Genomic DNA, 17,935 nt, shown 5'->3' with positions numbered 1-17,935 from the left:
TGGGTCTCCAGCAAGCCTGAAGTTCCCCAGCCAACTAAGGGGAAGCGGCAAGGAGTGTCCTGGTGCCTGATCCAGCCTCCCAACTGAATCTGCAGACGCTTCTGGAGCCGTCGGGCCAGCGTCCACTGCCCTTCCCTCAGCAGTGACCTCTTCGACTCAAGATCAACCAAGGATGGCTGATGAAGGTTTGGAGCGAAGGGAGGAGCTGGCAGGGCCATCTGCAAAGCGCAGTAGGCCAGATCCCTCAGGCCAGGGGAGAAAGGGAAACAAGGGCGCTGGGGGGAAAGCTTCCCACTCTTCAGCTGGGAGCAAGGCCCCCAAAATTCAAGGGGACAAGGGGCAGGACTCCCTAAAGGACAAGTCTGCTAGGCCCCAGGTTCCCTCTGCACCCTTACCAAGTGAGGCTGGGCCAGTTCCTTCCCCACCCATCCAGAGGGAGATAGAGCAGGGGGAGGAAATGGGGGATAGATCCCCATCCTTCTGTGATAGGGATTCCATGTCAGGATCCCCTGCAGCCTCTCTGGGCTACCCAGGTTCTCCTAGCTCTTCAGTCAGGGAGGATATCCCCTCCCTTCAATGCTGTTTTCATGCAGAGGATCAGAGAGATCCTCCTAGGGGGGCCAGGGGACAGGCCTATGACCAATCCAGGCCTGTAGAGGACAAGGGCCCAGCTATGTCAGCAGAAATGAGGGATCTCATCACGCAGGCTATTTCCCAGGGTGTGGTGGAAGCCATGAGGCTACAGGAAGGCAGGGGTGGCAAGGCCTCTAGGCCTGCTCGCCCCCTGGGGGAAAAGAGGACCAGAGTACTCGATTCCCCGGGCACTTCTATCACCACAGAGGTGTCTACGTGGGAGGAGGAGACTGCTGAGGAATTTGCTCTCTCGGAGGATGAGGATATGCCTCCAGACAAGCCCTCCTTCACTGGTCTCTTTAAGCCATCCTTATTCAAGTCCATCTTACACAAGGCCAGAGCCTCTACTGAGCTTGGTGCCAAACCTAAGGACAAGGAAGTCCCCTCTACTTCCCAGGACCTCATGGCAGGGCTGTTCAGCGAAACAACCCCTGACCCAGAACTGATACCAGTCCCTGACATGTTCATGGAGGTTATCCAGCGCCAATGGGCACAGCCAGGTACCCTGGCCAACCCCAGTGGCGCAGACAAATCACTGTATCCCTTAGAACCTAGGCTGGAGGATGTATTGAAGCCTCCAGAAGTGGATGCCCCTGTGGTCTCTCTGACCTCTAATTCTAATCTCCCGGCCGAGTTATTAGAAGGGTTAAAGGCAGAGGATAAGAGGGCAGAAAAGGCTTGTCTCAAAACGCACCAGGCGGCTGCCTGGGCGATCAAAACCTCCACTTCTGCCTCGTTCTTTACGAGGGCATCCCTATTATGGCTGCGCCAACTCAGATCTCAGCCCCCATCTGAAGCATCTCGTTGGCGACATGATCTTAACAAGATCATTACGGCTGTGGAATATGCCTCTGATGCATCCCTGCATGCAGTGAAATTCGCCTCCAGGGCACTAGCGTCCAACATCACTTCTCGCCGCCTGCTTTGGCTTCGGCACTGGCAGGCGGACATGAAGGCTAAGTGGAAGCTGGCTTCAGCTCCATTCAAGGGAGAGAACCTCTTTGGGGATTCCCTAGAGAAATTCCTAATTGAGACAAAGGATAAGAGGAAGGTCCTTCCTTCCACCTTCAGGAAGCATGACAGGAAAGGTCAGGGCTCATTCAGGAAACAGGCCTTTCGGGCACAGGAAGGTGCCCAGACCTCCTCCTCTTCATATTCCTCCCAAAGACAGTTTAACCAGTCCTCTGACAGGTCCCAGGAACGAAACAACTTTTCTTCCAGGGGCAGACAATCCAATCAGGGGTCCTTTCGGAAGCCCTTTCGTGGGGGATCCCACAACCGTCAGTTTAGACGTGGGAAGTGACCGTCTGGGGTCTCCTCCCATCGGGGGCCGCCTGCAATTCTATGCAGACCGTTGGGAGGAAACAACCTCGGACAAGTGGGTCTTAAATACCATCAGGAGGGGTCTAACCTTGGAGTTTCTATCCTCTCCTCCGTGGACCTTTGTTCGCTGCCCACTATCCAAGAACCCTGTAAAGAGGGCTCTCATGCAGGCAGAGATAGATCATCTTCTGCAGATCAACGCAATAGAGGCAGTTCCTCCAGAACAGGAAGGGAGAGGGTTCTATTCCATTCTCTTCCTGGTCCCAAAGAATTCAGGGGGGTGGAGGGCCATTTTAGATCTGAAGCGCCTGAACAGACATCTGGCCTACAAGCGCTTCAAAATGCAGTCTCTTCAGTCGATCCTAAGCTGCATGCGACAAGGGGATCTGCTCACCTCCATCGATCTCAAGGAGGCGTACCTGCATGTGCCCATCCATCCTGCACACAGGAAGTTCCTGCGCTTGTGTTACAACGGAAAGCACTTCCAATACAGGGCGCTTCCGTTCGGACTTTCTTCTGCACCCAGAACGTTCACGAAGCTTCTTGCAGCTGTGGCGGCCCACCTGCGCAAGCTTCCAGTCCGCCTGGAGTGCTATCTGGACGACATCATCATCCACTCAAGGACTCAGCAGCAAGCGGTGAGAGATGTAAACATCACAGTTCACACCTTACAGGACCACGGTTTTTCCGTAAACATGGAAAAAAGCAACCTGACTCCTGCCACACGCATACAACACCTGGGCGCCATAATAGACTCAGTATCTTGCCAGGTGTCCCTGTCTCCGGAAAGAATCCGCAACCTCAGGAGCAGGAGCCGGTTGTGTCGCAGGAACAGGTCCTGGCAGGTAGTGCAGCTATCCCAACTGTTAGGGATCATGATTTCTTGCCTCAACATAGTTCCCTGGGCACGTCTTCATGCAAGGGAACTGCAATGGTTCTTGCTTCCAATGCAAAGAGCAAAGATCAGCAACTCCACCAGGAAAGTTCGCATCCCACCAAGAGTGACTCGGTCTCTGAGTTGGTGGCAGTCTCAAGCAGTGGAGAAGGGCTGCCTATTCAGAGAACCCGACAGGATCGTGGTAACGACCGACGCCAGTCTCTACGGTTGGGGGGCGCATTGCCAAGGTCAGCTGGCGCAAGGCAGGTGGTCCAGCGCGGAGGCAGCCCGGAGCATCAATTGGCTAGAACTCAGGGCAGCCCGGCTTGCGCTGAGGAGATTTGCAGAACAGCTGAAGGGGCACCACGTTCTGCTACTGACCGACAATGTGGCCACAAATGCTCACGTGAACTGACAAGGAGGGACCCACTCCAAAAGACTCATGTCAGAGGCGGAGGCCATAGGACGATGGGCAGAGATATACTTAGCATCGCTGAGGGCAGATCACATCTCCGGAACCAGCAACGTAAGTGCGGATTGGTTGAGCCGTCAGACCATCGACAACTCGGAGTGGCAACTTCATCCGGACCTGTTCGCACAGGTGGTAAGGAGGTTTGGTCTCCCACAGGTCGACCTGTTTGCCTCGGCGGCAAACACACAACTCCAGCGGTTCTTCTCCCGCTACAAGTCAGCACAAGCGGAGGGGACGGATGCCCTGAGGTCCAGCTGGCCTCCAGGGCTTCTATACGCTTTTCCGCCCCTCCCTCTGATCCCGCAGGTGATCTACAAGCTGCTGAAGGAGGGGGCGGAGCTCATTCTGGTGGCTCCACATTGGCCCAGGAGATCCTGGTTCGCAGACCTGGTCGATCTGTCTGTGGAGCAACCGTGGAAAATTCCTCCAGACCAGGTATCCTTGCGTCAGGGGGCCATCAACCATCCAGAGCCCCAATGGTTGCAGTTAGCCGTCTGGCACTTGAGGGGTAGCTCCTGAAGGACCAGAGCCTCTCAGACAACGTCATTAAAACCATCCAAGCTTCCAGACGTCCGGCCACTACTCGCATTTATGACGCGACTTGGGCTGCCTTTTCTTCCTGGTGCAGCAAACGGGACATTGACAGTGTGGAAGCGTCCATCCCTCAGTTATTGGACTTCCTACAAGAGGGCTTGGACAAAGGACTGGCACCAGCCACTCTCAGGCGCCAGGTTGCTGCATTATCCACCATCTTAGCCAGACACCAACTTCAATCCCTGAGTCACCATCCTCAGGTCAAGAGCTTCTTGAAGGGGGCCTACAACATCCGACCCCAGGTGGTGCACAGGTACCCGACCTGGAACCTACCCTTTGTCCTGCAGGCATTGACAGCGGCTCCCTTCGAACCTTTGAGGAAGGTATCTCTTCGACATCTGACTCTTAAGACTGCCTTCCTCATAGCCATTACTTCAGCCAGAAGGGTATCTGAGATTGCGGCCTTCTCGGCCAAGGAAGAGCTGTGCATCATCCACCCAGACAGAGTCATCCTACGGTTAGACCCCGCCTTCATGCCGAAGGTGAATTCTCATTTTCACAGGTCTCAGGAGGTCATCCTCCCGAATTTCTGTCCCAGCCCTCAACACTCCAAGGAGCGCAGGTGGCACAAATTGGACGTGCGAAGGGCAGTCCGCATTTACCTGAAACGAACTAAGGACATCAGGCACTCCGAGGCCTTCTTTGTGTCTTTTCAACCAGGCTCGCTGGGTCGCAAGGTGTCATCTTCAACCATAGGTCGGTGGCTGCGAGCTTGCATTAAGATGACATATGACCTTCAGGGCAAGCCGGTTCCACCTCGTGTAACGGCACATTCCACCAGAAGTGCGGCCACGACCGCGGCCTGGGCGACTCAAGCATCTATTCTGGACATTTGCAGAGCGGCCACGTGGGCGTCTCCCACGGCTTTCATTAGAAACTACAAGATCGATTCCTTTGCCTCTGCCGAAGCCTCTTTTGGCCGTAGAGTATTACAGAAGGTTATTGAGGCTCCGGACAATGTCACTTCTTCCCGCCCTGGGACACAATAGCTTGGGCATGTCCCATCCTTGGACTCTCCAAGCAGCGCTATGGAGAATGACCGTTGACTTACCTGAACGGTCGTTCTCATGGCGCTGCGGAGAGTACAAGACCCACCCAGGGTGATTGTTTAGCTCCGAGATTGTATCTTTACACAGGTGTGAGCTGAGGACGTCTTCGTCGGACAAGACCTCGTTTTTAAAACTGAGCCAGAAGAGGCAAAGGAGGCGTGGCCAGAGGGGAAAAATCTACTCAGTCCATGGGCAAACAGGCCGTGTTAACCCATCCTTGTACTCTCCGCAGCGCCATGAGAACGACCGTTCAGGTAAGTCAACGGTCATTCTGCTTGAGCAGGGGGCTGGACTAGAAGATCTACAAGTTCCCTTCCAGTTCTATTCTGATTGATTGAATAAATGCAATAGCCAAGGCCATTGTGACTTATTTAACAATCTGAAAATCTTGTCAGTGATATTTAAACCAGTTACAATTTATTGGCGTTGTATTTTAAAAATAAAAATGTGTAAATTAGTCCTAAAATAAATGTAATAAGAATAATATAAATACGTACTACAAACTAAATACTGTGCAGATTATAAATGCTAATTTTGAGTTTTTGTGTTTGGTGAGATTAATTCTACTACTGCTGGCAGAGTTTAATAGAACTCTGGGAAATAAATTCTAATAGATTTCCTTCTCAGTGGGAAACACTTGCTCATAACAAGAAGATAACCAATGCCTTTATTATGAACATCTAGGAATGCATAAAATCTCAACACCATGTGGCTAATATTTATGTTTAATTCCTCTAGGGTCGGTACATTTAGATAAGAATGAGTTTTTTTAAAAATCCGCTGTGGTCTTCAAATCCAGATTATAATTACTTCTAATTACCTAATTTGATCAGTGTGTAATAAGTCTTTTTGAGAGGTAATGTTTCAAAACCTTTCCTACTATACAGAAAGTCATGAGCCATTTGTTCTTTGTTGATCCATTGGAGGAAGGGAGTCATCAATATGATATGCAATAATTTTTTTTTTGCAATTAAGTAAATTAAAAATGTACAATATAATTAGTATAATTGTCATTCTGTGGAATAATACTAACATTTGCCACAATTACTTCATTTGTGTCTCTTCCTTCATTTCCCTGCAAAAATTAAACGTATTTAATACATCTATGCATACTATATATTTTTATAATATATGAACAGACATTTAGCTAAATTATACAAAGTCTCAACAAACCCAGCATGATGGAATGGATAGCGATTTAGCCTAATCATAATTCACTTTTGAAGTGTTTAAAATACTTCACACATGCTATTTTAAATCTAGTACTTGTAGTATAGAAATTACAACAACTCTATAAGTAAGAGAGAGAATTGTTAATATGTTCAGAGTATACATTTCCCACTTCAGGCACAATCCTGATAAAATTCCTTCCATACACTGAAATGTCAGACAATAGTTTCTGTTGCTAATGCATGCCAAAGGGTTTGATTTCAATGTGAATCATGACTGGATGAAAAGGATTAAATCTCCCCTCTCTGGGCATTTTGCTCTAGCTAGAAGTTGAGAGAAGCTAGATCCGGGGTTAATGGAGGGTGGAACTCTGACTTGACCACAAGCATGTTAACAATGTAATGTAATTGCGTAAAAATATTCAATATTCATTGAAAATGTTAACCCTAAATTAAGGTCTTGCTTTTCTGCCTCCTTTTCTTCTCTTCATTTTAAAGCAGAGGACAGAAGTGGGAGATTTCACTTTCCCACTTGCATTAATTTCATTCAGACAAATCATTTTTCAGCTTAATAACCTCTACAATAAAATATCAATTTGCAAAAATAAAAAATAAATCCTTACTTGTTTGTCCATCATTGGTTGTTTATGCTTTATAGGAAAAAATGGCATTTCCTCCTTATATTTCAAGGCTCCACTGTCATAGTGGGGAAAGCCATAATTATGGAAATAATCTTTTTGCTGAAAAACAATAGGAAGTCCACTTGCCCTCATCTCTCTGGCCTCCCTGATACCAATTAAATACTACAGTGAGCCTTTTGCAGAAGTGAAAAGAAATGTATTGGTTCATGTAACTTACAGTGGGGCAAAAAAGTATTTAGTCAGCGACCAATTGTGCAAGTTCTCCCACTTAAAAAGATGAGAGAGGCCTGTAATTGGCATCATAGGTAGACCTCAACCATGAGAGACAAAATGTAAAAAAAAACCCAAACTATCACATTGGCTGATTTGGAAATAATTTATTTGTAAATTATGGTAGAAAATAAGTATTTGGTCAATATCAAAAGTTCATCTCAATATTTCGTTATATATCCTTTGTTGGCAATGACAGAGGTCAAACGTTTTCTGTAAGTCTTCACAAGGTTGGCACACACTGTTGCTGGTATGTTGGCCCATTCCTCCATGCAGATCTCCTCTAGAGCAGTGATGTTTTGGGGCTGTCGCTGGGCAACACGGACTTTCAACTCCCTCCAAAGGTTTTCTATGGGGTTGAGATCTGGAGACTGGCTAGGCCACTCCAGGACCTTGAAATGCTTCTTACGAAGCCACTCCTTCGTTGCCCGGGCGGTATGTTTGGAATCATTGTCATGTTGAAAGACCCAGCCACGTTTCATCTTCAATGCCCTTGCTGATGGAAGGAGGTTTGCACTCAAAATCTCATGATACATGGCCCCATTCATTCTGTCCTGTACACGGATCAGTCGTCCTGGTCCCTTTGCAGAGAAACAGCCCCAAAGCATGATGTTGCCACTCCCATGCTTCACAGTAGGTATGGTGTTCTTTGGATGCAACTCAGCATTCTCTCTCCTCCAAACACGACGAGTTGTGTTTCTACCAAACAGTTCTATTTTAGTTTCATCTGATCATATGACATTCTCCCAATCCTCTTCTGGATCATCCAAATGCTCTCTAGCAAACTTCAGATGGGCCTGGACATAGACTGGCTTAAGCAGGGGGACATGTCTGGCACTGCGGGATCTGAGTCCCTGGCGGCATAGTGTGTTACTGATGGTAGCCTTTGTTACATTGGTCCCAGCTCTCTGCAGGTCATTCACTAGGTCCCCCCGTGTGATCCTGGGATTTTTGCTCACCGTTCTTGGGATCATTTTGACCCCACGGGGTGAGATCTTGCGTGGAGCCCCAGATCGAGGGAGATTATCAGTGGTCTTGTATGTCTTCCATTTTCTAATTATTGCTCCCACAGTTGATTTGTTCACACCAAGCTGCTTGCCTATTGCAGATTCAGTCTTCCCAGCCTGGTGCAGGTCTACAATTTTGTTTCTGGTGTCCTTTGACAGCTCTTTGGTCTTCACCATAGTGGAGTTTGGAGTGTGACTGTTTGAGGTTGTGGACAGGTGTCTTTTATACTGATAACAAGTTCAAACAGTTGCCATTGATACAGGTAATGAGTGCAGGACAGAGGAGCCTCCTAAAGAAGAAGGTACAGGTCTGTGAGAGCCAGAAATCTTGCTTGTTTGTAGGTGACCAAATACTTATTTTCCACCATAATTTACAAATAAATTCTTTCCAAATCAGCCAATGTGATTGTTTGGTCTTTTTCTTTATATTTTGTCTCATATAGTTGAGGTCTACCTATGATGCCAATTACAGGCCTCTCTCATCTTTTTAAGTGGGAGAACTTGCACAATTAGTAGTTGACTAAATACTTTTTTGCCCCACTGTATCTCATATGTAGAAATTTCTATGAGTTTAATCTGCTCATACCTCATCTTCAATAGTGCCTGCTCTGAATAACAGCAATTTTGAGAATTTAGACAGCTTTTCATCTACCATCCTTCAGAGAAATCTTTTCCCCATTCTCATTTCCCATTACCTGATCCTTTGAACTTGTAATGCTTAGTGTTTTCTTTGAGTGGAAGCTTCCAAGACTGCAGATATTTTGGTTAAAAAGGAAAATAATGTGTTTTACCTAGTTACCAATTGTCCATATTTTGGGTTCCTTAAACTAGGAATGCTGAAACAGGTTTTTGGGCTACTTAAAATAATACACGATTTTGTGTAATTCCACCTATTATTTATTTAGGGTTATGTTGAAGAAGAAATAAATTTATATATTACTAAAACTCTCTGTGTTTATTTGTAATCTTCAATTAGTTGAAATGGTGCTATAAGCACAATTTTTAAACCAAGGTACTTTAAATCCATTAATTTAAAGAATAGCTATAGAATCTGAGACACATGGAATTGAAATTCCAAAGATCTTCAGATCAGTTGTATTTTCAAAGATGTGGCCACTGCAACACTGTCAAGGTCAGCTGTGGTCATATGATCGTGATGTTCAGTGCTCCCTGCAATCTTCTTACAAGCAAAGTCAATGGGGAATCCAACAGAAAATTGGAAGTCGGTCCTGTTCCTGCTGTTTTGCCCACCTATGATTATTCTCTAACCATATTTATTTCTCTCTAGATAAATAAATATTGGCAAATATTGACCCAACAAGTCACAGGTTGTCTAGTATCAAATAAAACAATAACAATTATAAAACAAACGAAACATCCTACTTTTCAATTTGAATAATGACATTGCTTAGTTTAGCATAATTCAGGGATTCTAAAAGCTGGGCGTGTCACAAAATTATGAGCTGTGAGAAATTTGAGGAAAGTTGCAAATATTTTTGGACTTAAATGCACAAAGTACTCATTGCTGTTCTGCCTGGACAAGCCAGCTGTTATGTTAGAGGAAAGTCAAGGGCATGGTATGATAGGGTACCAGTTTTCTCTGCTCCTGTGCATTTGTACAGGCAAGAGCCCATCCATAAATTGCAAAATCATCATTACCATCATCATTTAACATTCAACGCTTTAAAGAGAAATGGATTGTCACGTGCAAACTCAACAATTAGAGCTTGTACATGGCTACTAAGTCTTTAGCTGTCTTGTTAAGCATGAAAAACATAACCTTTGTCATCTATAATTAGGTCTTCCTCAAATTCATGGAACTGAAAACATAATCTGAGATGAATACTGAGTACAGTAGCTTTACAATTATGCCTTCACCTATGTTCATAAGGATTTACTATATTGATTTTTCAGTGCAGTATTATACACATTTTATAGCCTGCTTCTGAATGTCAGATAGGTTTAGGTTTCCTTCCAGAGGAGAGTATGATTTTGTAAAAATATACTATTTGCCTCAGTGAGACCCAACAAAATAAATATTATCACATCAAGAATTCTGGACAACCCAACATTCACTGTTTATATGCAAAATATTACCAAATATACAGTAAGATATATCAATATATGTAAAATACATTGAGCACACACCAAAATAGAAATTCTGACTTCTCCATTAAGAAATTGAGCCAGGAAGTATACAATATTGTTGTTCCTCTCTCTTTACAGTCAGCATAATAATAATAGCTACTATCCTTTTAACTAACATCACTTCATCAGTTATATGTTGCCAAATATACACTGCAGGGATTGCTGTACTACAAGTTATTTTAGATCAGACACTTTTTTCAGTGTTTTAATTTCCCCCTTTCAAAAACAATGAATATCAAACTGGGATGCTGAAAACTACATCTGTGAAAACAAATCTCTGTTTTGCTAGATCAGTAATAACAGACATATCTGGATTTTTTCCAAAAAGCATACAACTCCTGTTAATTATTGTGGCATTGCAGTATTACAGCGAGGTTCCAATTTCTTTATGCTAATAGAAAAAAAATTTAAAACGATATTTCAGAATGCACATTATGTGTGATTAGATGAAACATGTAAATAGGTGTTAAATTTTATGTATTATGTTAACATTGTAACAAGAAATAAGAGAAGACAGGGGGAAAATCAATGTTTCATTTACCATAAAAGTCCATTGTTGGGTGCAATAATTGATGTTGCTTTCTGTTTTTCACTGATCCAAGAACCAAGTGATGGGAGGTAGTGCTTTCCTATATGGACCTGTAATGAGAACTTTAGTGAACTTTTAGTAAAAGGTGAGTTTGCACAAGTGACAACCAAATATATTTATACCTTTATATATTTTGTCTACCCAATCTTCCTTGACAATATTTTTCTTCCCTCCTAACCTTCAGCCTTAAGTTGTAGCCGATACTGGGGTTTATCAAGGAGATGCTACATACATATAATTCAGAACAGCTTCTGATTTGGTGGATCATCAGTGTATTTCTTGCAATGAATTAGCAAGATGTAAGTCCATCAGCCTAGTTGTTTCTTGCATCAAAAGAACAAAAACTGAATCTAGAACATTCTGATCTATTGGTTTGGTTTCATGATGAATAGATTTGAAGAACTGACTCTAATATTTGTTCTGTTCTGATTAGCAATTTTGATATTTTCCTTTAAATCCTAGCCCTGCAAAACTTGTTGATTATTTATTTGCCCAGACCAAATAAATAATCAACATGTTTTGCAGGGCTGTGAACTCATCCTTGTCCCTCCACCCCAGGCTCCCGGGTCCTATAACTTTCTTCTCTTTCCTCCCTCTCAACAGCTTCAGTATCCTGTTTCTAAAGCCTGCCTCTATACAGTACACTTTTATAACCTATTTCCTCCATTATAACATGTTATCGTGGTACTTGGAAATGCCTTGCTGGAAAATTGCCAATATGCTCTCATTGCTCTTTCACAACTGACAGAAGCTTTAAAATACAGCAGAGAATGATTTGGCAGCCAATAAAGTTTCTGTGGAATATCAATAGTTTTGTTTAAATTATTTATAATTCATCCTGTTGCTACTCAGATTTTTTTTCCAAGCCACTATATAAATATGCTGAAATACATTTCATACATGATATCCTGAAACATATTTGTCATATCTATGTTCAGCTTCAGTAGATTAAATTCTTGTATGGAACTACAGTATCATTAAATTCTCTAAGAGAATCCAAAGATGTCTCTGCCACCATATGTACACCAGAGGTGGGTTGCTTCCAGTTCGGCCAGATTTGGCCGAACCGGTAATGGAATTGTGGCCTGGGTCGCAGAACCAGTAGTGACCCAGGCTGGCCATGCTCACAAACCGGTTCCACGATCTCTTATGCCATTGCCAGCATGTTTCTGTGCATGTGCAGAACAATATTTAGTCAACTGTGCATGCATCAGCAATGTGCAGCTGGTGTGCGTGCAGCGAATCACTACCAACTGGTATAGGAACCCACCCCTGATCTACACATCAACAAAATCCCCGTTTCTCTCAGCCAATATATGCTACAAACACTCCTTGAGACATACATAGACCATATTAACACAACACACTTAATCAACTTGCTGATAGACTCAGTGACTACATTTATGCAAATAAAGCTTGGTCATTTTTAATTATGAAGTTGGGCTTTGGGGAGAAGGTGTTAGTGTTTTATACAGCCTCAACTATTTGGTTAGTTTATGGCTATATGTCTTCTGTGAACCTTAATATCCCTGGTAAGTCTATTGTCCAAATTCGGATAGATAACTGCAACTCTCTCCTTCTCCTACACCCCTGCCACTCATCCATCCACCACACGGCCCATGTTAGTGCTGCACTTTATAGTTTAGCTGTCCAAGGAGTTCTGCTTGCCCCAGGTCAGGTTTCACAATCACATCTAGAATGCTTCCTACTATAACTATCAAAATGTAATGACAACAGTGTGTCATGCAGTTTCTAGGCTTGGGCAGCATTGTATGATTGCAATATCATTGCTGCTGTACATAGTTTTCCTTTACCACTACAATATAGCAGCATTTCTTTACCAGGCAAACTATTGAACTTGTTGACACTTAAAGCTATTCTTAAAAATTTCCTCAGTACTCTGTATTTCTGTAAAAAGCTGAAAAATACCTGTCATTGTTTTGTATTTATTCACAAGACTGTCCAAGGAATTAAATATTGCTGAGGGAGGGAGGGAGGGAGGGAGGGAGGGAGGGGGAGAGAAATACATGTACACAGTCTACATGTGAGTTCCTCTCCTAAGAATTGTTACTCCCCCCCCCCCCCAGAAAATAAGCATCCAGCAGGTCTTCTTTCAAGATTTGCCAACATTTGGGGATCTCTCCTTTACTGTTATTTTGTTCTCTTGTTGGTATCAGTGTTTTCCAGTCATCACTCTGATGTTTGTATATATTCGGATTGAAATCTGAAAGGAATCATTGCATTTACATTCAATATATTTACAATCTTTCAAGTATTTTGTCTTGGTTGCTCTTTTCATTCTCCATGGTTCTGAGCTGGTTTCCTACTAAACCTTTTGATAGTGTCTTTCAAAGACAATCATATCTGTTTTTCATGAAAATACTGTTACGAACTGCATTTCTGGAACAAATAGTGGATAAGAGGAGCTATTTTTAGCACGATATTAGCAGGATTTTTTTCTCTCCAAGCAAAGCCTAATTAAGCATACTTGTTTAAAAGAATGTGCATAATAATATCTTGTTTTATACACACGTACCAGTGGTGGGTTTTAAATTTTTTTAGAACCTCTTCTGTAGGTGTGGCCTGCTTTGTGGGAGTGGCTTGCCAGCCATGTGACTGGGTGGGAGTGGCTTGCCAACCATGTGACTGGGTGAGCATGGCCAACTTGTAAAATGTGGTGAAACTCACTTAACAACGCTCTTGCTTAGCAACCAAAATGTTGGCTCAGAAACTCTGGCATTTGAAGCACGCAAGTCTTAAATCTGTCAAGTGACAAGACCCTTGCACCCCTAACCCTTTAGAAAAAAAACCCCAGGGGTGTTCAAACGTGACAGCTTGAAGACTTGTGGACTTCAACTCCAAGAATTCCTCCTCCAGTCATGCTCAGGAACTCTGGCATTGAAGTGTGCAAGTCTTAAAGCTGTCAAGTTACAATACCCTTGCACCTCTAACCCTTTAGAAAAAAACCCCAGGTTGTTCAAAGTTGACAGCTTTAAGACTTTAAGGTTTAGCTAGGACTCTTAGAGGCAGGTGGGGCGATTGGTGAGCCAGCCAATCAGTGAGCGATGGGTGGGGCAAGCGTGGTGCGGACAGGGGGAGGGAGCTGGAACCGGTTCTAAACGGCACGGTAGATTTGTGGAACCTCTTTTATAGAAGAGGTTAGAATTGGCAGGAAACCACCCCTGACACATACACACAATTACATTCAGTGTGTGTGTGTGTGTGTGTGTGTGTGTGTGTACACATACGTACACACAATTACATTCAATATATTTGTGTGTGTGTGTATATACTGTACACATACAAACACACACACACACACACACATTCCAGCACAGCTCTGAGATTCAGTCCCTTATCATTTTTATTTTTGCTGATGCAGTAAGATGAAAATCAGAGAAAGAGTCTCGCCCTTGCTGGCACACACACACACACACACCGCCCTTTTGTCTGCCTATGACTTAATCGCAGGGTGTGGGGAGACATACTGCTAAACCAAAATCTTGTACAGTGGTGAAATACTGTTTTCCACAGGGTGGCCCAAAAGAACATACAGATTCAATCCAGGGCTTCTGTTAGGAGGCTATGCCTGACATTAGAACAGGGAAGAACATTAGACTGGAATGTATACACAAATGAGGAACCATTCCTTTAATGTCTTAGCCATAGTAAAGAAAACCATAATGGTTTTCATTTTGGGAATCCTCTAAATTAGTACTACCATCTCCATCATTCTCAGATGGCTTAGACAAACTCTGCTATCTGAGGATGTTTGGAGATGTCTATAATTTGTCTATATGATACTAAATTGGAAGTATCTGTGCTGGGGATACATGTACAAATAAAAAACATGTTTTCTCTGCAGTGAGAAACATTTCAGAGTTCAAGAGAAAAAGCTATTTAGATAGCTTTATTATGGATGTGTGGCTCATCCTTTTCCACTTGATATGGATCTATATTCATTCAAGACTTATATAGGAATTGCTCTTAATTTCAGAATACAGAGGTTTTAAGCAAGGAAACAAAAGAATTAACACAGCCTAAGCAGAAGAATGCTTGCTTCATTATTTATATATGTAGCCCAAAATAGGAAGAAAATGTGCTAAGGGAGTTGATTTGGCTCATATGTTGCTATGAATATACCTAACCATATCTTGAAATACTATCTGGTTATATAGCCAGAGTAAATATATTTTCCCTTATAAAACAAATCTCATGCATTGCTCAGTTAAGGAATTCAAGCAATTTTATTTTTTACATTAAATAAGTAGATGTTCCAAATGAATCATATTTTTTAAAATTATAGCTTACTAAGGCTAGGTTCAAGAATTGTTTTTCAGAGGCACAGTATGTAGAATAACAATTCTATAGGCAATGACTAGAGGACAACAGATAAACAGAAAAGTTTATTCAACAATTTTGGATTTATCCCATAGGTGCAAACACCAGCAGAGTTGGTTACAATAGTTACAAATGTGCATAGCACAATGTGTTTCTTTTTCATTGTTGTATGCTTTGTATGTTTTTCCATATGTGATTAAACTATATATTTTTGCCCATCTAAAGCATTTTGTTCCTTATATGGTCTTTCACACATGCACATTTATTTATTTATTTATTTATTTATTTATTTATTTATTTATTTATTTATTTATTATTTATTTATTTATTTATTTATTTATTACCTTGGTTTCTTCATACAGTATGTGTTTGTTTAGAGATAATGGAAAGGGACTTTTATATGTTCCTATATTTCTGCCATTTCTATTGCCTTTGAAATAAAATTTAAATGTTAACACAGGGATCATCATCAAGCTGAGCTGTTTGATAAGAGGTAGAGAGATAAAACATTGTGATGGCCATGTTTTCAGATGTGGCTTTGGTTTCCTATCGACTCTGAACAGGCAGTCCTTCTATACCACCTGGGATAGTTGTTTGCCTATAGATGCAGGTAAAGGAGTGGGAAGGTAGTAATCTAGAAGCCTAAATTTGGTTGGACATGATTTCTGCTGGTGGACCTGCATGAACAGTCACTGGCTTTGCTGAGCCCTAGATTGGATTTAGTAGTAAAGACAAGGATCTTGGTGCATACAGATATTAACATTTTGCTTAACTATAGATCAGCAATGGTGAACCGTTTTTGGCTTGCGTGCCATAAGTGGGGGGAGCGCAGGGGGGTCGTGTGTGGGTGTGCTGCACCCATAATGCAATGCGCGACCCCCCAGTGCGTATGTTCACACTACAGGCGCGACCCCCCATTTTTTGCATGCTTTTTTCACCCTCCCCAGGCTCTAAAGGCTTTATAGGAGCCTGGGGAGGGTGAAAACAGCCCCCCAGACGCCCCTGGAAGCCCTGCAGAGGTTTCAGGGACCTTCAGGATGCTTCCCTGAAGTCTCCAGAGCAGTCAAAATGAACCTCCGAGCAAACTGGAAGTCACTTCCGGTTTGCTCGGAGGGTCGTTTTGAGCACTCCGGAGTCTTCAGGGACCTTCAGGACGCTTCTCTGAAGCCTCTGGAGCAGTCAAAACTAACCTCCGAGCAAACCGGAAGTCTGTTCCTGAACTTCTGGTTTGCCCGTAGGGCCGTTTTTTGCGTTCCAGAGGCTTCAGGAAAGTTCATGAAGCCTCCGGAGGGCCTCCAGGGGGGCGGGGGAGGCTCTTTTCGCCCTCCCCAGTCTCCTATAAAGCCTCTGGAGCCTGGGGAGGGCGAAAAATGGCTTTAAAAAAAGTTGAACTCAGTTGACAGGGCAGCGCCTCGCATGCCCTGACAAATGGCTCCGCGTGCCGCCTGTGGCACGCGTGCCATAGGTTCGCCATCACTGCTATAGATAGTAAGAGGGACATTAATCATCAGTCAAAACTAATTGGCTGATTGTTGGTGGTAGAATACTGCTTTCCACAGGGTGGCCCAAAAGAACATACAGATTCAATTAAGTGGTTCTGTTAGGCTATGACATTGGAACAGGGAAGAACATTAGACTGGAATGTATACACAAATGAGGGACCATTCCTTTAATGTCTTAGCCATAGTACCAATGTTGACTTTCCTCCAGTGACAACTTTCAATCTTTTAAACATGCAAATAATAGCATTGGGCAGGTGGTATTTCAAAGTTTCCACCCCCAGAAAATGGAGGATCATTAGGGGAGTCTGTAAAAGCTTTTATGTTGTGACAGAATGCTTAACAGAAGAAATCTTTGACTAAACAGTTTGAATCCAGTGGAGGAAAAAAGCATATGATTTAACAAGAATGACTGGAACTCTACTTTATTGATATAGGCTATGGGAGTGTTTCTCAACTTTGGCAACTTTAAGATGTGTGGACTTCAACTCTCAGACTCCCCCAGCCAGGATGGGAGAGTGGGGTAACAGACCCTTTAAGTAACAATATTCTTCCTCCTTCATTCCTTCCCTCTTATACATAAAAGAGCTAAGGTGGGACTAGTTTAAGTTTCTTTCAATTGTCTTCATATCTTAACCTTAAATCAGAGGTAAAATTCAGCCGGTTCTGACAGATTCTGGATGGAGAACTGGCAAATACCACCTCTGGCCCCAGAGTGGGGTGGGAATGGAGATTTTGCAATATCCTTCACCTGCCACGTCCACCAAGCCACGCCCACAGAACCGGTAGTAAAAATAATTTGAATTTCACCACTGCCTTAAATGATAATTTTCTAACTGATATCACATAGTTTCTCCAAAGTTATCTCTACAACCATGATTAGTTTAGTAGCCTTTCAAGATTTGTTACGTTAAACATAATTAGTTTGGCAAGCTTTCAAGATGCTGTGATCATTTGGAAACTGAAGAGCTGAGGGAGGGGGGTCAAGAAAGCACCTGAATTCAGTCCTTATGTGCTAGGTCTATTTTCTGAGCAGACAACGTAGAAGATAATGGAAGCAACAAGGAGTACTGTAATGCATCATGTTTAACTCAAGAAATAGCAAATTCACTGCTGAGGAGGCTAATGAGAATGGCTTTTTAATATAATGCAGCAACACCAGAGGGCAGAAGACTAGCATGAAATAAAGGAGAAACAAAGCCAGCATTCGGAATTGGGGAACTCGAGGATGTGAGAAACTCGCAGTTTCACCAAGTTGGCTCTACAGTTACATGCAAAGCCAACATAATAATAATTATCAGTATAAATATTAATAGAGAAACC

At 43.2% G+C, this 17,935-nt stretch overlaps 1 protein-coding gene across 1 annotated transcript in view; it reads right to left on the bottom strand.

The window, feature by feature from the left end:
* Positions 1-17,935, bottom strand: part of FRMPD4 (FERM and PDZ domain containing 4) — a 570,850-nt gene that overhangs the window by 426,992 nt on the left and 125,923 nt on the right. The window lies entirely within an intron of this gene.

Source organism: Natrix helvetica (assembly GCF_964273705.1).
Source record: "Natrix helvetica genome assembly, chromosome: 3".
Classification (NCBI taxonomy): Eukaryota; Metazoa; Chordata; class Lepidosauria; order Squamata; family Natricidae; genus Natrix; species Natrix helvetica.
This window is presented reverse-complemented; position numbering and strand designations above follow the sequence as displayed.